The 22155-nt window shown below is 37.4% G+C and overlaps 1 pseudogene across 1 annotated transcript in view; it reads right to left on the bottom strand.

Annotated features, from left to right (window-relative positions):
- The window catches only part of LOC306846280 (XK-related protein 4-like), a 52048-nt pseudogene extending 33005 nt beyond the window's left edge, over nt 1-19043 (bottom strand). Inside the window, exon 1 of the transcript in view lies at nt 18240-19043. The product of the transcript in view is annotated as an XK-related protein 4-like (transcript). The remainder of the gene's footprint in view (nt 1-18239) is intronic.
- Between the last annotated feature and the right edge of the window lie 3112 nt (nt 19044-22155).

Genomic DNA, 22155 nt, shown 5'->3' with positions numbered 1-22155 from the left:
AGTGAGCTTAATGGGAGCAGCAACAATTTGTAATAAATTTCATGTAATATTTATTAAAATGACAGGAATTTGCTAAATAAATAGTCTAGGTCATGTATTAAGTTCATACATATTGTAATATGAACAACTATTATTAAAAATATATATGAAAATTTTTAAAAACTTTTTCTTATTGATGTCACACTGAAGCTGTGTGATTTTCATAGTAGTGCACCCTTTAAGCTCACCTCAAAATAATATGAAATCTTTCAAAATTACAGCACTGTAAAACGACAGACCAGCAATAAACAGTCAATTTATATTATGGATGTAAAAGTACAAGCCAGTAATGCCTGTGAAGTAATATGTTAGCGTAGCACACAATCTTAGCTAGTCAGCTAACTGTGTTCTGTAGCATCTGCGCTGTGCTGCTAAAACTATCTTTTGGATCTAATGTAATTATTTCCCACATCAATGTTCCAGGTTATAATATGCAAAAGTGTGAACATTAATCTCTTAGTTTTACAATAAGTAGTGAAACTTGCCCAAAATAAAGGCTTAAACATCTAAAAAATGCACATTTAAGGGGCTCCTCTTTTGGTGAAAGTTTTTAGACAGCTTTCAAAATGGCCGCCAGACAGTGTGGACACATGGAGACCCATATCTCAGTGTGCAATGATCTGATTGACTTGAAATGACAGGAGGTATATAGTAACAAACACATAAATTGGTTAAGGCATCAAGTAGGATAATAAATAATTTTTTCTTTTTATAATCTGATCTCAAAAATGGAAGTGTGCTTAATGGGTACGTGAGCTTAATACATTTACCCTATCTCCATATTTCTGCAAAGACATTACATATCTCATGCATACCGACACACTTTGCATTGTCGCTCAAACTTGCAGTGGGATCTGGCTCACTTTGATTTGCATTGCCAAATGCGCTCTGCATTTACACCTCGTCAAGAGAGGCGTTAACGGCTTCTTTCGGCAATAAAAGAGAAATCTGGGATTTGTCATTCCTCCCAGACACTTCTTAATCCACGTCTCTGCGTGCATTCATCTCCCTCAAGTTTGTATAGGCCTGCTTTCTCAGCCACCAATAAACGCTGCATCCTCTCTAAGCCTTGAAAAGCTCTGAGGGAAAAGCCTCGATTGAGGCTTTGCATTGTTTACTGACAACAGTTTCCACCCATGAGCACAATTCAGATAACTGAACCACTGCAGGAGGTAGAGCAGCATAGTCCATCTCTGTGACCACACAAATATTGGGTCTCATTCACTAGCTTTCTGGCAAGACGCTTACATACAAAGAAAACAAAACTTCCTATGTGCATAATGTAATTTTGTTGATGAATCCAAATTATTCTAAAAGAGAGAGTATGTGACTACAGTTAATAATCAATAAAATACGTGCCAAAAAATCTCCAAATATACAAGACTTCTGCTCGCACGCACAGGCATTCATATTCTACAAACCTGTCCTTGTGCACAGCAAGATATTTAAATAAAATCAAATGTGACATTGTTAAAACTAATATAAATATAACAAACAGCATTTAAAATATTTTAAATATATGCTAAATGTTGTTCACAGTGCGGCTCACTAAAATATATTTAATCCAAGTTTTAATCCAAAAAGGTAGCTGAAATTGTCAAAAAAGGTCTATCAAAAATATAGTTTTTTTATTTTCCATATGCAAAAGTGAAAAAGCGACAAAAGTGCAAAGTGTCTTAAAAACAGAGCAAAGACAAGACGTTTCAGCCTATGCTTTCTTCAGTGCTCATGAGGCAAAAAAGCAACAATACACTTATATAGGCACAATTGCAAACTGTTCACAGCTGATCCTAAACAATGAGGAATAATTGTCATGCCAACAATTTTCCTTCACAAAAAACATGCAAAATCCATCTCTTCATTTAATCCAGTCGGGGTTCATGATTTCAACTCAAAAATCCAAAAAGCCTCTGTTTGTAACAAGTTTCTATCTCAATTACAACCTCTCCTATGCAAGAGAACCCTCTCAATGCCCAGGAATTTGAAGTCAGAAAAAGAATGAAAAACCGGAGAAGTGTGATCTTGTCTTCTGATGACACTCATATGTTCAACAATTCTAGTGCGCAATGCACGTTTCGTTTTACCAACATAAAATAAAGGGCAAGAACACATAATTATGTATTTCACATGTGTTGTTTTACATGTGATCAATTGTTTAATTTTGTACATTTTACCCGGTTGTGAATGTGTAAATGATTTGCATTTAAAAACAAAATGAGAACAGGCAACACAATCTTTACACACAAAATTTCCATGGACATCAAGAAAAACATTTCCAATCTCACAGTGACCTACATTTAGGCTTAATGTAGATGAAATGGCCTACTCAAGATCAAAACTGTAATCATTCAATAGGTTTAATTTTCTTTACATATAATTGTTTTAGAACATTGTAGAGTATGTAACCTGATGATTTTTATGCAAATGTGTTATATGCTCACACATTTACCACAAATAAAGTTTTTTTTTTAACACCATGTCTACTTTGGTGAAACCATTGTCGCTTGCGTCACTCACAACAGCTAAAAGCTGTCTACACGGGACGCAACAAAACGCCCATTGCAAATCATTTGTCCTTTATGTCAGTACATCATAAATAGAATGAGGCATCAGTTTACTGTTTCTAATATTGTGCCTCATCCAGTGTAGACAGAATCACTGGTTATAATAAGTTTTTAGTCATGTCGCTCACATCCGGTGTTGACAAGGTGTAAATCTGATGGTATGTAAATTCATTTTAATGTAAATGACTGTATTTTTTTTTTTACTGAAATATGAAGGGCAAAATATATTTTTAAATGTTTAAAAAAAACATTTATATTTTTAAAATGAATTTAAGAATATACAAAAAAAAGGTCAGAAAAGTATATGGGTAAAAATATATATTTGCGTAAATATATATTGAAACACTTTAGCAAATATTTTTTTTGTGTATTTTGAAATATATTTAAAATATATTTGCAAATATTTATATTTTTTGCTGCATGGGATAGATCGAACTTCTGAATTTTGTATTTCCACATTCTGATCGACAGGGGGTGGTGCCAAAACCAAAAGTGCATTATTGGTGTTGAAGTTTCTGGCTAAAGTTATAATGGCAAACAATTAGCAAATAATTCTAAATCCTAGAAATGTAAGTTATTAAGGAAACTTTTCTGCTTGAAAACATTAAAGGGATAGTTCACCCAAAAATGACAATTATGCCATTAATTACTCTCCCTCATGTCGTTCCAAACCCGTAAGACATTCGCTCATCTTCAGAACACAAATTTAAATATTTTGGATGAAATCAAAGAGTCAGAGTTGAAATCAGAGTTTTCTGACCCTCCATAGACAGCAATGCAACTGACACGTTCATGGCCCAGAAAGGTAGTAAGGACATTGTGGTTTAGCAACAGTGAATGAGACCCATTGCCACACATTTACTCTCACGCTGTATAATGAACATTTTCTGATATTTACATAAAAAGTCCGTCCTCACTCACATTAGTGAGTAGATCTGAAAAGATGTGTGGGACAGAACACTCAATGAATAAAAGCAGCCTGGACGCTTTCTTGAACTCATTTTGAGTTCACCCATGCAGAGCAGTGCAAACTGCAAATGAGTCACTTTTCACAAGCATACTCGCATTTCTGCCTCTCTTTGAATCCTGCACCTCTATGACACAACATCTCAAATGACCCATATCAGACGGTAAATGTATAATCAAAACCTAGTGAGCAAATAAGGATATGCAGAGGGGTCAAAGTGATTTTCTGTGGATTGGGAGTGAAATTTATAATAAGCAGAGCTTTGACCCATTTAATCAGTGCCGTGATGAACTCCTGCATCATTTCACAGCTTGAGGGAGAAACTCGGCTCAGTCCAACTATGTGGCAACTAGTCTATAACAGCAGGCATCCTTTAAGCAGAGCAGATTGAAGAGGAGTGGGAAATATATTTAAGAGCTCTCCATTTCAGAGCAACAGACTCAAATTAAATGAAAATGATCTCCTTGCACAATAAAGAGTGGGTGATTTGAGAGAAGCAAAATTGCTTCTTTCCTTATTTTCTGCATCAAGCCATTTGATAAGCTAAGCATTTTGCCATTGTGTTTCACTGCACTATCCTGTACCCATATAACAGGTGAAAAACAACATGTGAGATGAGTGTCTAAATTCGGTATAGTGTTTATAAAACAGAAGGAGAAAAGTACACAGATGACTTACAATTTCTGGTGAGATTCTGATCCGATGGACACTTTACTATCCCATGAGGCCACATCATGAATGAGTTATGAATTCCAGTGAAGAGACATATGGCAGATACAGCCATGTCCGAATTTCATTCACACCCAGTTTCATTTTACCGGTCACAAAGTAATTATTAAACTATATATACCTACTAGACAGTATGCAATTTCAGAGTCAACTCTAGTCTTGCAGAGCCTGTGTAACTGACATCACACTGATGACATCACCTCCCAGAGCTGCTACTGCACACACATACACACACATACTTATATTCTCAACAACGCAAATAAACAAGACCGCTTGTTTTGACAGAACAGATTAATGCAGGTAATTGAGAATAAGCTGCCATGTCATCAAGCCAATGTCTATTGCCATGGAAACAGAGTAATTGTCTGATGTCCACCAAGTCTCTTTTTCTGCATCTTCAGGTTATTCTTTATTTTCTACTGCTTTACATCTGTTGTTATACAGTAACATTTTGGTGCTTAAATCGACATTAAACTATATCATAAGGTCAGAAACATTATGCTGAAACTGCAATCTGGAACATGTTAAAGCATTTTAGACAAGTGGTCTTCAGCTATTTCAGACCAAGAACCCATTGGAGAGAGATGGAGCAGGGACCCCCTTGTACTTAATGTACAGTTTTTTCAACTGCTTACACACATTTTCAAAACTTTGCCTCTTTTTTTCCAGACTTTACACATAAATCCAAGAATTACACACAACATGCAAAATGCCTCACATCTCTTGCAAAATGAAGCACTGCATTCGAAATATCACAAACACATCTCAAAAGCAAACATTTGTAAACAGCTTTGCCATAATATTAATTCCTATTAGATTTTTGTGTGTTACATACAGAATTATGTGTTGTGTTTTGCAAAAAGTGTTTTATGAAATTGAAAACTGAGTCAAAGACTGGGAATTAGAGTATGGTTTTACACATACTAATGTGTTAATCTGTGGTTCTGGTGTTTGAGTGTCAGGTTTCAGAAATTATGGGACAAGTAAAGATTTTGTGTGTAAGCAGTTTGAAAAAGCCTGACTTACAAACCTTCGATATAGTACCATATTAATGCATTTACATACTTTATGATGCTTATTGTACTCACTGATTCTTACTGTATGATATATATTATTGGTGTACAGTAAAATGCTTTACATTTTAATGTATTAAGTAACATTTAGCTTAAAGTTAACTTAAAATTACACAACCATATTTGATAAAACATATGCAAAAATACAATAAAAGACAGCAATATTGTCAATTAATTATTTAATTACACACACACACATACACACACATATATATATGTATATTTAATTATTTTTTCTGCAGCCATGATTACACCAATCTTCAGTGTCACATGACCCTTCAGAAATCATTCTCATATGCTGATTTGAAATTCAGTACATTTTATATTATTATCAAGGTTGAAAACTGTTGTGCTGCTTAATATTTTTGTGAAAACTGATGTTTTTCAGGATTCTTTGATGAATAGGAAGTTCAGAATTTAAGTAGAAATCTTCTATCTTCTTCTTTTTCTATGGAAGTCAGTGGCTACCAGCAACTGTTTAGTTAAAACATAAGGAAGAAATTCATACAGGTCTAAAATACAACATGAAGGTGAATAAATGATGATACATTTTTGGGTGAACTATCCCTTTAAATGAAATGCACGGCAGTTCAGTTGATGGTTCAGAGATGGTTTGGTTTTTCTGCCATTGAGCTATATCACTTTAGATCAGGACGCGGCAATGGGCAGCCTTTGACAACCTGACTGACAGTGGCTCTTGTGAAAAGTCATACCTGCTCTTGAGAGACCTGCTACCTGCTGCCCTCACTGCTGAATTAAGAAATGCAGTTGATAGCCTAAAGTAAGGTGGAAGAACTCAACACCTCAAAGTCTCTTATTCCACATCTTCACAATTTACTTCTTTAAGTACATAATCTTTTTCAAATGGTCATACTTTCTCAGTTTGTCTTTATATCTATCTCTCTCTCGCTCCTACAGTACATACACACATACACCTCGCACCTTTGATGCAGAGAGAGAGCTTAATGAAGTGAGTGTCCTGATATTTTTCACTTGATTTCAAGCAACAGATCAAATGAGGAGTGATGGGCCATGGAGAACTGGACAGAGGGAAACATCCAGATGCTCAATGGACTGATCCTCAGTTACATTACCCAAAATACAGCCACTTTGGTCTCCACAGACACACCTGAGATCAGCAGCTCATTTAAAGACCCCATGAAATCAACTGAAAAGCACAGTTTTCTGTAAAGGAAAGACTAAATTTGTATATTTTCACTCTATGTTTTCACAAACAAATGAAACCTTAATGAACATTTAAAATTAAGAGAATATTGAGTTCAAATAGAAATTTCCGATGTTGGCAGCTTGGCAAATTTGGCTTTTTTTTTCTTTTCTGAAACTCTAAAGGGTCTTTACATACACAAGATAACTGGGGTCTTTATCTTTGGAGAAACATCTGAAAAGTTCTCCATCCCAACTTCATTACAGTCTAGAAAACAAGATAGAGGCACAGATAAATTTCCATTCCTTAAAGTCAATCTTATGACTTATTTTCAAAGCTGCTGCTTTAAAATGGAGTTAAACTCTAAGCTGGCTAAGATAGACGTTTTGTTACATTCTGTACATGTTCGGATTTATCCATGTGTTTAAGTGTTGGTGTTTTTCGGTCACTTAAAGCAGTGACCTAGCGAGGAAGAACACCACGTGCTGCTTGAGCATTACAGACAAGCCGGAATGTGGTAAATAATGCAAGAGGTGGCAGTCAGGTCTCTCACAGCACGCAATGTTAAATATTCATCCAAGGTGGGCAACCCATGCCGAGTCTTGCTCATATTTATGGCATTAGTCAGCTCGATCCTTAGTCACCAGTGTTCAGCCAAACAAACAGAGCATTTCAATGCAAACATGCACCCAGAGAGCATCTAAACAACGTCCACTTGGGGCGCGGGAGAGCACAGTTGACTTTTCTTCTTCTTTTTGCTGAGTCAACATGACCTGACAAAAATGTGGCGATAAGAAACAGATTATTAATTGAGTAAGATTTACCTTTGGTATCAGCATCTTGATCTTCATCTGATCACCGTTCACAAGCACATTTCTCTAAAAAACCCATCCTGAAGTTGAATCTGGATAAAGGAAGGGCACAGACTGCTTTTTTATTGACTTTGTCTGCGGAATGGGGCTCCGTTTCCACCTTCTCACTTATTTTCAGCTTAAAGCAAAGCAATGGCTCTTAACATCCTGGTGCTGAGCCCCAAACAGCTTTTTTTCATTATTATAGGGTTAATAGAGGTCATCTACTTTACCTCCTTCATAAAAGTACAGTTCCAGAGTGCCATTGTCTGCCATTTCTATATCTGAATTGTAGCAATTTCACAGCTTATTAAAAATGGTTTGTTTTAAACTCTAGCAATCAGCAATAATTCTTTACCACCCACATACATAATAAGGGCAGACCAGTGTATTCAATACAATATTAAACACAAGTCAATAAGCTTTAAAGCACAATGGAGGGTATAAAAGCCTGTAAGCATGTAGAGATGGTTTAAATTGCAGGCACATAATGAGGACCAATTATCATCTAATTTAGATCACACAACACACCTAGTGGAAACAAAAGGGGGCTATTTGAGGAGATATGCAATATCAGACTTCATATCCATCTACAGAAAATGATACAACTTTCCCACTTTCTTCCCGGGGAACAGGACGAGCTTATTCAGAGAGTTTGGCATGTATAAAAATACATATCATTAACATGTAACACCCTCAGCAACCAGTTAAGGACCATTTCTCAAGAAGGTGAGAACTTTTCTAGAGGCCTTTTGCAGAGCATCAGTCCACTAATGCATCCACTCTAACCCTGTTCTGCATAAATATACATTACAGATGGCATCATTTTGAACTTGTTTGTTTGTTAAATGAGCCATGCTCACATTCATAATTGCATTTTCCAACATTAATTATAATTGTGCGGGTGTGGGTGTGAGAGAGGACATGCCAGTCGAGGGTGGACTGCAGGGCTGCATCTGGTGAGATGCTTCCTGATGTCTCCTGAGCGCCCAGCTTAGAGAAAACAGGTCATCAGCACTAGCACACGGCACACTACACACTCAAACAATGGCTGCAGGTGGGACCTATCATGCCCAGCACTCCAAGCAGATGCATTTGGGGGAAATACAGACCAGATTTATGATCCAGAAATTAGAAAGCAGTTATTTTATCTACCCTGAGAGATGCTGTGGCTTACTTGCATCAGCTTGAGCATTTGCGCCCTTCAACATAGTCATCACTTCTCAGATTATTAAAAGCAAAAATGTAAATGCCAACAGGCTTGCACAGAAGTGCCATCAAGACCATTTATGCTAGGGAGTTTTTAACAAAGACATTTAGACTTCCATTTCAAATGAACACTGTTCTTTTAAACTTTCTATTGATCAAATAATTAAAAAAAGAAGAAAAGAAAGAAGTATACCAGTTTACACAAAAATATTATGCAGTGCAACTGTTTTCAACATCATTAATAATAAGAAATGTTTCTTAAGTACCAAATCTTGTTAGAATGATTTTTCTGAAGGATAATGTGACACTTGCACATATAAGACCTACTTATAGCAGCAATCAGTATGGATTTTTGATTAATGTATTAGAAGACTAACGTCGAAGACTGACATGGAAGAGAATAATTTTTTTGAATTCATTTGTTTTCTTTGCACACAAAAAGTATTCTCATAGTTTCATAAAATTACAGTTGAGCCACTGATGTCACATGGTCTATTTTAATGATGTCCTTAATACCTTTCTGGGCCTTGAAAGTGCCAGTTACGTTGCCGTCTATGGAGGGTCAGAAAGCTCTCAGATTTCATCAAAATATTTGTGTTCCGAAGATGAACGAATGTCTTATGGGTTTGGAATAACGTGAGGGTGAGTAATTAATGACATAATTTTCATTTTTGGGTGAAATATCCCAAAAAGGAGGCTAAATGGATTGCATATACAGTCTATATATATATATATATATATGTGGGGTTTGTTAGCCTGGTCAACTAGTCGGTTACAACATTTCTATGAGATTTTTTTTTTGAAAATGCATGGTGACCACTGTCTGACAAGTTGAGGGATTTTTTTTAAAGTATAGCCTATACATACAACATATTTGTCATGATATATATGTTAGGTTGCGACTTCACTCAAACCACTCAAACTTTTAAATTCTTGAGATTCAATTTAAAGCTCGAGCAGACCTCACACCAAGAATTCTTTTGCATCCAGCCTATCTGCTGAAAAACGTCTCCACACACTCCTCTAAAACCTTAAAATCTGGTCGCCAATTGCAAATCTGTGAAAGACAGCTGTTCGTTATTTCTACTGTTGGAATGAAATAACCCCCTCACATACTCTATTATCCCATTTCTCTGTGGAATTCATGTTAATAGCACCCAAAATTGAGCTTTGTTAAATGTTTGCATTGTTAGATGGCCCAATGTGTATTATAGTTCAATGAAAATTAGATTCTCACTACAAGTTCATACACTGTAAAAAATGATCGTGATTTTAACGGTAAAAAACTGTGAAAATGCTACGGTAAAAACCTGTTACATGGTTAACGGAAAGTTCCTGTAAAATTTACAGGGAAAAACCGTAAACTGACGTTCCCAGAATTCCCTGCGTTCCATTTCAAATTCTGTTTGAATTTGACGTTTTTTCTTTGAAATAACTATGTTTCTTCTTAGTTTTTTCTTATCAGGTATGTTTATTAGGGTTGTATGTTACATCTAATGTTGTTAAATTAATGTTTATAGCATATTTCAGTTTAAGGAGTCTCACCATGATGGTGTTTAGTGCTTGTGTGAATGACACTGTGCACCTTCTGTATATGTTATTGTTTAAAAGTTGCTTGTGATGGGCTTTGGCTCATCATGTGACTTTCTCATCATCATCTGCATTTGGTGGTTATCAGTGTATTTCAAAGGAATAAAATAAATTTCAGTACTTTAATAGGTTGGTTATTAAGATTATATCAGTTAAAGAAATTACGGTATTTAACTGTAAATTTAAGTTAAAACCATAAAACCTAAAACGTTGCTACCGTATTTTTTACGGTAGAATTCTGGCAACCACAGCTGCCAGTTTTTTACCGTAAATTTGACAGATTTTTTTTTACAGTGTAGCTCAGCTGCAAGCTACTATACACAGATCTGATCTCTCTTACCTCTCATGTGAGAGCTGCTTCAAGACACCCTGGAGTACTCTTTGTTCTTAAAGAGGCTTTAACTTTGATTCAGCCAAGTTAAAAAGTCATTCCAGTCATTTCCTTGTGATGCTAAACGTGTGATAATAAGCTTTTATCCTCTCAAGTTCTGTTTACTCAATACAGATGAATATATTTTTGCTGTTTGTTCCCACTACTATAAACTAAAGTGATTTTTATTCCTTTTTTTGTTTTCGATAAAAGTGTTATTGCATTATTGAGTTTTATTCAGTCATTTAGGAAGTTATAATCGACTGTTTTGATTTACTGTTGCTTTGAGTGTAATTCATGACAAGTGCGATGTGATTAAAACCATCTGATCATTAATGCTCGTCTGACTGGTGTGTTGACATCTTTCAGAGAACGCACTTCACAGATGATCTCAGCTCAAAATAAGAGCAGAATTAAATGAGTACTTATGAAATCAGGCAAAGTGTTATGCATGTATAAGCGTGACGGTATATTATGTAAATTCTGGCCTGTTTGAATACATGTTCTTTCTTGTAGATACCTGCCACCTTGCTTTTAAATTAGAGGCTGCATCTTGCCTTCTCTCAATGGGATGTGGCAGACAGTGTGGGTGGGAGCATGGGTGACATGGATCGAGTTAAATAGCAATGGCCTGGCTCAGCTGTACCATTTGTTTGCATTACTATACATAAAATCACACTCATTGGCATAAATCTCCATGTTTAACTCAATATGGTAATTCAGGCTGAGATCATTGGAGAGCTGTTGCTTGGAAAGGAGCCTCTTTGTAGGAGAGAGAAGGGCCCTGTTTTACAGCTTCATAGCACAATTATTATCTATCATTGGTCACTTTCATCTCGGATCATAATCGATTAAAGGACAATAAAGTCCAACACTTAATGTTTCTGTATTAAATCAATATCAAAATCCATAATATGTTAGCTGAGTAACTGCAAGGAAGTATCTACAATAAGGCTGGCTGCATGATCTTAAAAAATTGACATTGTGATACAGAAATTTTCACTTGTTGACTTGAATAACCTTATCTGAATAACTACATCTAGAAAAAACTGGGTGACATACTTGGGTTTACTTTTTACAGGAACCAACTCAGTAACCATAAAATGAACAGATGTTTAAAAAATATATTTTTCTACTTGAGGTTTGATCACTTCAATATCACTATAAAGTTATAATTATTAATTTGATTTTATTATTAAACACAAATATTAAACAAAATAAGAAATACTGTAATTTTACTGTAAAATTACACAAAAAAAATGACTAAATATTCACTAAATATTTAAGTAAATATATACTTGGGGTGGGCAATACACCAGTAGACAAGATTAACCAGTAAATTTTGTCAACTGGTAGAGATTTTCGAGTATCCTCTCTATTGTGGATACATGCTCACATGATGTTGCTGTCCTACGCAGTCACAAATTATCATTTGCACACATTTTTAAGCATTGCGGTTTAAAAACAAGTGATTTTAAGCTGTTGAAACACAATGTTTCTGAGCACTGAGCGCACACATATGAAGATGGCGCACATAGAAGTACTGAACTGAATTATTTTTGTCAATTTATAGGTCTTGAATAATTAAATACACACACTTGTATGTGTTAAAATGCTGGTATTTGCAAGTATCCTCAAAAACAGTAATTTAGGTATTAAGTGAAAGGAAACAGCTGAGAAAGAAAACCCACTGGATCCGGGCAGATCTTAAAGAGACAGCTGTCTGTCATTTGTTAATCAAACAACAAAAGAGAGAACATTTCTCACTGTTCTTGAATTAATCAGTTTACATGTCTTAGTGAGCTTGAGTTTTTAGTTTTTTTAATTTAGGCTAGTATTAGCTTTTTGTGATATTGACACTGATGACAAGAATTATGACATTTCTATGTCATATCAAAAATTTTGATATGAAAGACCTTATTTAAAGCAAAAACAACTAGCCTATGTCGTGCAATATATGAAATGCAATTACTCATATCGTGATATAAGATTTTGGTTATATTGCCCATTTATGCTTTATTTTCATCATTTTCAAATGGTAAACCACTGAGGTTTTATTTTGATGGGTTGCTTGCTGGCAAAAAAAAGTAAAATAAATTATGCTGCCGATTTCAGTTTCAGAATGAAGAACCGCTGAAACACTTCCATAAACTTCACGTGTGCATATATCGCGCTTTATATTAAATGATATTTAATTGATATTTAAAAAGAAAGGGTGTAGCACATCGATTTCTGCATTTCACAATTAACAAATGGCAAGTAGCATAATGAATTTATCATGAAATGTTGATTGCTAGAAAATTTCGCAATTCATTATAAAAGAAACAGCAAGTAACACACTGAATTAAAAATGGCAAAGTAGAAAGTCTAAAATAATATTTTCTTGTAAAACATACTCAAATAACAACCCCAGCACCAAGTAGAACCCTACTGTGCCAATATAAATGCTTCATACTTTATTCAGACCCATATGCATACATATACACAGCGTGTAGTCAACAACAAGTGGCATGCACTCAGTGGTTTGGTGCACGCTCATTTGCAGTGCAATCATGTAGGTCGCAATCAGCAAGACTCCACATGCAGAAACACAGATATAGAATGACTTTCAAAATGATAAGGAAATGTATTTATTACCTTCAATTAAAAATAATTAGGTTGTAAGACATATGATGGAAATATGAGATGTAAGAGTGATTTATGCATAGATATGTATCGTGTAGATATAGTGGTCTTAAACTGAGGTCAGAAGATAAGAGTTCCATCTTATGCCTAATAAGATATAAGATAAATATTATTTCCTGGTGTCACAAATGCATCCAAATTTCTCTGAAGATGTAAGCTAAAACTGAAAACTCTAGTCTGTCTAGTCTAATTATTTATGGCCTTTTACCATTCATTTTAAAGGACGACAAAAATATCAAACCGTTGTCATGGGAAAATGTATCTATTTTGCAAGTTGGTGATTTCATATAAATTTGTACAAAGTAAATCACACAGATTTGATAATTTTTTAGGAAAAAAACTAAGCATAAGGGTCCATCAGGGGCGTTGCTAGACCTAAAGCTCTACTGGGGCACAGGCCCCCATTACTTTTTCTTGAAAGAAAAAAGATAGTGTGCAACACAATGCACTGTACAAACTTTTTTTGCCTAAACAACTATTCTTACAGTGCAACAATACTGAGGAAGGTAAACATGTATGTTTGAACATTTTTAAATATCTTTAACATACTTAACAATTTACATTGTTTACGGCATAAATGGCATACGCTGTATGGAAATAATAAAAGCAGAGAGAACTTTTTTCTTGCACATCTGCATTCTTCTACATTACACAATGATAACAATGAATAATTACATCTTTTCAAGAATTTACAATTACAATATTTCAAGAAACCAGTCATGTTACGGCTGCGACTAAAATAAAGAGCATATTTAATCTAGAAAAACAAACAATCAAACAAACAAAGGCATTCCCCAGTTTCTCAGCCAAATCCAAACAAGGTTGGTTCATTTTTTGAGCATTAAATTAAAATGAGGAGGCAGTTATATACAGTATTTATCCTGTAATTTACAGTATTGTCCCTGTTACACTTAACTTATTCGTATTTTATTAACATTAGCTTTTATTTTATTTAACATTTTAAATAATAATTATACATTTCATAGTGTTTTTATGCATTTTTAGATTTATTCCAAAATAATACCGAAAGGCAGTAACAATTTGAACAATATTTTGGAAAGACTTTATTAGTTAGCCTAACATTAGTTAACATGAACTAAGAATTAACAATACTTCTACAGTATTTATTAATCTTAGTTAGATGCTATTTACACTAAGTGAAAATAGCAGTATTTTCTTTGCAATATGCTATTTACACTAAGTACAAATAACTATACATTCTATTTACACTACGTTAAAATAGTAGGATTTTCTGCTATTTATACTACTTATTTCAAATAGTGGCAATTATCTGCACATTAGTATTGTAGAGCATTATAAAATGCAATTATAACATATTGAGAGTAAATTATCATTTTAATTCAAATTATTACATGGATTTTGGATTTGCCACTGGGTTTGTCAATGAATTGGCATCTTTTGTAGTAAGCTTACCTTGATGGGCGGGGTTAGTGTAAATTGCTTTTACCAATTATTTGCACTTAGTGTAATAGACACTCTGTTTTTTAATAGTGAACTGATGTTCAGATATTCTTTTTAATAGTCAACTTATTTGAGTCATCGTCATAAAAGCCCTATTAACACTGTCACAGACACGAAGATACTTAATTTCATCACGCTGAATGCTCACTAACTAGTCATCACGTTTTCAGGCCATTTGAAGTTTTATTTTGATGTGTCACGAAGCAGTGATATCTAAGCGGGTGAGCTGTTTACTTAATATAAAATCGATAACGCCATCATTGTCTTCATTCACGCCGAGAGTTTGCATGAAAACAAGAGGCGGGATTTATGGCATGAACCAATCACATTCAATCTTAACCGATCATATCCAATCATACCGCGATGGAGGCATTGCCTCGCGTGAATTAGGTTACTATGTTGCATAAAGACCAGTTTTGTTTTTTGATTATCGATGTAAATGAATACACTGACAAATAAAGTAAATTGTTAAAACCTAAACTAGATTTATACTGGGGCACGTGCCCCAGTAAAAGTGAAGTGACATACTGCCAAGTATGGTGACCCATACTCGGAATTCGTGCTCTGCATTTAACCCATCCAACGTGCACACACACAGCAGTGAACACACAGACACCGTGAACACACACCCGGAGCAGTGGGCAGCCATTTATGCTGCGGCGCCCGGGGAGCAGTTGGGGGTTCGGTGCCTTGCTCAAGGGCACCTCAGTCGTGGTATTGAGGGTGGAGAGAGCGCTGGACAAGGCACCTCAGTCGTGGTATTGAGGGTGGAGAGAGCGCTGGACAAGGCACCTCAGTCGTGGTATTGAGGGTGGAGAGAGCGCTGGACATTCACTCCCCCCACCTACAATCCCTGCCGGCCCGAGACTCAAACCCGCAACCTTTGGATTACGAGTCCAACTCTCTAACCATTAGGCCACGACAAAAGGGGTCTAGCAACGCCCCTGGTCCATCCCTAAAACATAACCATCACTGGGGTGTAAACAGATCGTACAAAAAAGTATGAATGCGATCATATGAATTGGCCATCAATTCGCTAAAACCTAATGCATTCACGAATTGCCATGACATTGTTTTGGAAATACATGAAATTTTTTAATCCAATCAGGACAGAACAAGACAGCGTTGTCATTGAAAAACATATTTGAAAAATACACAAAAAGAAAGAACTCAAAATCTAATTTTTTAACCTGCAAGCATATTCTTGACCAGATGAGTGTATGCTCATCATAGAGAGGAGATGCGTGGGCCATTAAAATAGTGCAAAATACAAAATTATAGTCCTAAAAAAAATTAAATTAAACTTTTTTTAATCAAATGAAAGCACATTACCTACACAAAGTCTAGTTGCTAACTGCTGTTCAAAAATAAAAAATATTAAATTGACAGTTAGTGTGATATGTGGTATGTTAATGTGGCTTTTATTTTATTTTCCACTATCAAAGCATATTATTGTTGTTTTTTTAGTTTGTTTTGTGATTCCAAATAACAACCATAAAACCTTTCAGTGAACAGATCACAAATAACCTTTTCTTCTTAGTTTTAAGAACATTTCAAAAACTAAAAAAACTTTTTTCCACTGTAAAAAACCTTTGGGGGCGATGGAAAGATTCTTGGATGTTAAAGAATCTTAATTTTTAAGAGTGTATGACTACATGCACAGATTTCTCTGTATGGTTAGGTAACCGTACTTTACTGATGTGGAGACTCACAATATACAATCACATATCCGGTATTCAATTTCTTAGCACGGAAAAAGAGAACCCTGTCAAAAAGCCCAGATCAGTACAGGATAGCATGATTCAGCAACAATGCAACAAAAACTTGCTAGTATGTCGACCTGAAATCTATGTAAGCATGCAGGTATATTCCTTTGAATTAAAGGTCATATATAAATGCTTGCAAAAAAAAAAAGAAAAACTTTTATGCAAGGCTTTCTCATTCCCACAGTTAGGATTTTCTCTTCACATTACTATGGGAATACATTAATATGTAGACCTTCACCTTGCACAATCAAATTCCAATTCTAGCACTCAGTCTGACATATTTCCTTTGTTGAATATCAAAAACTTAGCTAGCAAAGCAAGCTATTTTTATATTGCCTTGCTTTGTGAGATGTCCCCAGACTGGTGAACCTTTTGCACAGAGCCACGTGCAGCGCATGTCTGAACAATCCTCCCCCTCTGAGAGCACACAACTGCACAACTGTGTCAGCTTCACTCCCGTCACCATACAGCATGTGACACCGCCAGGATGACACCAAAAAAAAGAGAGAAAGAAATGGTAAAGCAGAAATAATGTAAGGAAACGATCTTTCAAATCAGCCATTTCAGAGGAAGCAAAATAATACTAATGTTTTACGAAAATACCCAGGTGAAGTGCTCAAGCGTTCAGAGCACTTTGCAGGAGTTGGGCTGCATTGGTGTGGTTGTGGCCTAGTTTTGTGAAGTGGGCTATTAAGTCTTTTCCACGACTGGCTTTTATTCAATTATCAACTCTCGCTGAGCAACATTCTTCAAACTCAGAGCTGACTGGACACAAATATGGGAGCTGAAAACCAACGCAGCTGTATGGTAGCATTTGGAAATGCCACATCTGTAAGTAACAACAGCACCGTGTGATTTCATAAAAAGGCTGTTCATAATGTACCTCGGCTATGCAATCACTGCTACATATCAGACCATGGCTTTGATGGCCTACTTCCAATATAGCAATTCCACAACCTTTACAGTTTGGACAGCATCCAAACACAATCCTCAGGGTCAAAGACTTAGAGTAAATGGAATATCACTCTATTGAACACGCTGATCAGAACTCATTCAGACTTCTGAAGACCCTGATGGGCTGACGCTGTGAAACCCAATAGGTTTCCACAATCCCGTTCATTAGCTCTGTCACTGGTGTAAGTTTTGAGTACAACCATGGGTAAATGAATGTACTGACCTGCAAAGAGAATACAATTCCATGGGTGAGCCAATAACCTCATGCACCGTAAGATGCCACGGGGGAAATATTTGCATCTACTTTTCATACAAGGCGATCAATCGCCCACTAATAGCCTTCAGTTCTCTATGAGGTTTATTCTCAATTACATTAATAATGGATTTGAACGGAACGAGTCAATGAACGTCTACTATTCTCATGAACTCTTTAGTCATTCGAGCTTGATTCAATCCATAAATCTTTTTCATTTTGTACCAAGTACAAATACAACACTACAAGTGCCTTCTCTTGTTGCAAACTAGATAAGAAGCAATTTTATACCCCATACTCCACTGTTATGAGCTTTACAGTGAAAACAGGATGATAAATTAGCTCTCCAGCCCACACAATGTGTGTGTTGGCCTTAACGTGTCAACCACTGCAAACTCAAGAACATGCTTGGAGTGTGTCATTCAAGCACGCTGCTCTAAACAACATAGGTGCTGCATTTTAAAGAGGACAAGCAGTAAATACCCGACCTCGACTCTTCAAATCACAAGTGCCGTTGAAAATAAAGCGCTGCTCGAGCTCACCTCCAGATTTGTCCGAGCTGTAAGATGTGAATGACGGACTGCAACAGCCAGATACAGAGGGAACAGGACGCTGAGCGTGTCTTACTAGTCCGGGCTGCGGTAGCGCTGTTGCTGCTGTTGCTTGTGGTGTTGCTCTTGCTCGCCGTGGACGTCTGTCTTTGAGGCGTAGACGGGTGGGCTCCGACGTCTCCGTGAGAAGCGGAGCAGCTGAGCAGCTTCCCGTCCATGTGGGAGCAGTTCGCCGTGTCGCTGCCGCCGCCGGAGCTCTCCTCGATGCTGAAATCATGGACGAACCAGCGGAAACTGAAGACCTGCACGGAGAACGAGCCGAGCACCACAAAAAACAGCGTAAGCCCGAACCACCAGTAGTCGCGGCGGAGGTAATAGTCGACCGAAAGCCAAATATCAGTGCCCACATCCGCGAAATACACCGCCACTGCGGCGAGGATCCACAGACAGTCCCAGACCGTGTATTTCTGCTGCTCCCTGCTGAGGCGGAGACATGTCGAATTTGAGCCACAGCACCGCGACTCCCCGTTGACGAAGTCCGCCTCTCCGGTTCCAGAATCCGGCTGCGATCCCGGAGCGAGCCCTTGAACTGAACCCGAGTGATCCGAATTCTGCAAAGGCGTGAATGCTACATCGCTCTTCTTCATCTTTAGCACCCCGTCGGATTTCGCGGCCATTGTAGCAGCTTTGTCTTCTCGCCGTTTTCGCGTCTTCTCCTCGGCTTCTCTATTCCAGGCGAAGAGACACTGGGCTGGGCGACCTCCTCTTCCGCCAGCTACAGCGCCGCCTGCTCATAACAAAGCAACACTTCCTTTCGGTAGCGGGTACGAACCATATGCTCTCCCATGGCTCCTACTTAAAACTATGACATCATTGCTTTGCAACTCTTCTTCAGGAGCACATCGTGGTGTTCAATATCCAGCTGCTGCAGCACAGCCTTCTGCTAACTCCACCATAGATATATCTATGAACTCCACATTCGCGCATAAAAATAATGTCTACGGCAGCGGTGCATTAAAGACGCGACCGCTCGGTTGCTATGGCATTTGTAAACGTGCAGTTTTGAATTCCACCCTAAACCGAACACGCTGTCCACCGGACGCTAGCGGCGCGTCAAAAGTAAATAGGAAGCGTCAGTTGTGGCGGGTTTTCACGCGATGCACAGCTACTGCAGAAACTTTATTATGCGGAAATACAATTATTTTATTTACAAATATCACATCTGCGTCAGCATTATTCGTTACATTTGAATAACTTCTGACCATTAGATCAAAGCAAATATAATAATAATGCTAGCATAATATTAATAATCAGTTATTATATAATAAGTACATATACCAAGGGGTTTTCCTTAAATTTGGATAGTTATCCGTCCATTTTACTGTTACTGAAGTCATCGAGCTCACAGCTGATTGGTCCGTGTTAAGATGACGTGCAGCTTCCAGATTTCCACTGAAGCGTTGCGGCGCCTGATCGGTGCCTGCGTTTGTAACGACGCTTGCAAAAAGACATGAATAAAGGTTATTTTGACGCATTTAAATCTAAACAATAACAGTGGACATGTTACATGAGCTACAAAATATTAAAACGCTTCCATGTTTGATATTTTCAATAGAAGTACCCGAATATAAGCTTTAACCTTTAATAAGCTTTAATTAACCTTTAATAAAAGCGATATCATCCAAACGCGTCCTGGTCTGATATAATGGCTAAAGGTTCAGGACCATGGAAAGCTCCTGCTCTCAGTTCATTATTGTGGCTCATTGTGGACTATGCAGAAGGTCTGCCATTAACAACAAGCCGCGTCGGAGCTCCATATATCACTAATATATAATATATGGCACTGCCATCGGACGTATTGTGCTGGGTGGGCTAACTGGCGTCATTATTGAATTTATTGGCACCCTTGAGTAAGGCGCTGTATTGTCGACACGCCCTCTGCTCGCCGGCTACACATAAAGCGAGTCACTCGCTTTAAAAAACAGCCACTATGAGACACACACACACTGAATGGTGGTAAGATATTGTATTGATTCAAGTCTAACGGGGAGAAAATTTGCATATTACACCAGCTGCTGCTGCCAGGTAAGGATCATAATGAGGCACATCGCCCACACAAATACGTTATAAAAGATTAATCAGCAAGGCTCTGACGTACGCAGCTCTAACACTTTGATAGCTCTGAGCTTATTACCCCTCAGGTTTAGACTTCACATGCTGTTTGGGATTGGGCATTGAAACAGATGGCGTCAACCCGTCAACATTAAGTGGGCTGCCGTGAATTGACTTCAATAATAGACTTGAGAGATGCAATGCAACAGAGATGAAATCTCGCTAATTAATTACAACACGGACGGTGCAGCATTTAAGAGACCATGTTCTGTATTTGTGTGTGTGCGTTTTTGTGACATATGAGGACACGAATTTGTATGGGTATGACAGGTATTACAAAGAGAAGGTGACTTACAGTCAGGTCCATAAATATTGGGACATCGACACAATTCTAACATTTTTGGCTCTATACACCACCACAATGGATTTCAAATGAAACGAGCAAGATGTGCTTTAACTGCAGACTGTCAGCTTTAATTTGAGGGTATTTACATCCAAATCAGATGAACGGTGTAGGAATTACAACAGTTTGCATATGTGCCTCCCACTTGTTAAGGGACCAAAAGTAATGGGACAGAATAATAATCATAAATCAAACTTTCACTTTTTAATACTTGGTTGCAAATCCTTTGCAGTCTATTACAGCCTGAAGTCTGGAACGCATAGACATCACCAGACGCTGGGTTTCATCCCTGGTGATGCTCTGCCAGGCCTCTACTGCAACCGTCTTCTGTTCCTGCTTGTTCTTGGGGCATTTTCCCTTCAGTTTTGTCTTCAGCAAGTGAAATGCATGCTCAATCGGATTCAGGTCAGGTGATTGACTTGGCCATTGCATAACAGTCCACTTCTTTCCCTTCAAAAACTCTTTGGTTGCTTTTGCAGTATGCTTTGGGTCATTGTCCATCTGCACTGTGAAGCGCCGTCCAGTGAGTTCTGAAGCATTTGGCTGAATATGAGCAGATAATATTGCCCGAAACACTTCAGAATTCATCCTGCTGCTTTTGTCAGCAGTCACATCATCAATAAATACAAGAGAACCAGTTCCACTGGCAGCCATACATGCCCACGCCATGACACTACCACCACCATGCTTCACTGATGAGGTGGTATGCTTAGGATCATGAGCAGTTCCTTTCCTTCTCCATACTCTTCTCTTCCCATCACTCTGGTACAAGTTGATCTTGGTCTCATCTGTCCATAGGATGTTGTTCCAGAACTGTGAAGGCTTTTTTAGATGTCGTTTGGCAAACTCTAATCTGGCCTTCCTGTTTTTGAGGCTCACCAATGGTTTACATCTTGTGGTGAACCCTCTGTATTCACTCTGGTGAAGTCTTCTCTTGATTGTTGACTTTGACACACATACACCTACCTGCTGGAGAGTGTTCTTGATCTGGCCAACTGTTGTGAAGGGTGTTTTCTTCACCAGGGAAAGAATTCTTTGGTCATCCACCACAGTTGTTTTCTGTGGTCTTCCGGGTCTTTTGGTGTTGCTGAGCTCACCGGTGCGTTCCTTCTTTTTAAGAATGTTCCAAACAGTTATTTTGGCCACGCCTAATGTTTTTGCTATCTCTCTGATGGGTTTGTTTTGTTTTTTCAGCCTAATGATGGCTTGCTTCACTGATAGTGACAGCTCTTTGGATCTCATCTTGACAGTTGACAGCAACAGATTCCAAATGCAAATAGCACACTTGAAATGAACTCTGGACCTTTTATCTGCTCATTGCAATTGGGATAATGAGGGAATAACACACACCTGGCCATGGAACAGCTGAGAAGACAATTGTCCCATTACTTT

This window comes from Barbus barbus (assembly GCF_936440315.1).
Source record: "Barbus barbus genome assembly, chromosome: 26".
NCBI classification, from domain to species: domain Eukaryota; kingdom Metazoa; phylum Chordata; class Actinopteri; order Cypriniformes; family Cyprinidae; genus Barbus; species Barbus barbus.
Note: the sequence above shows the minus strand (reverse complement) of the source record. Positions and strands in the feature narration are given on the sequence as shown.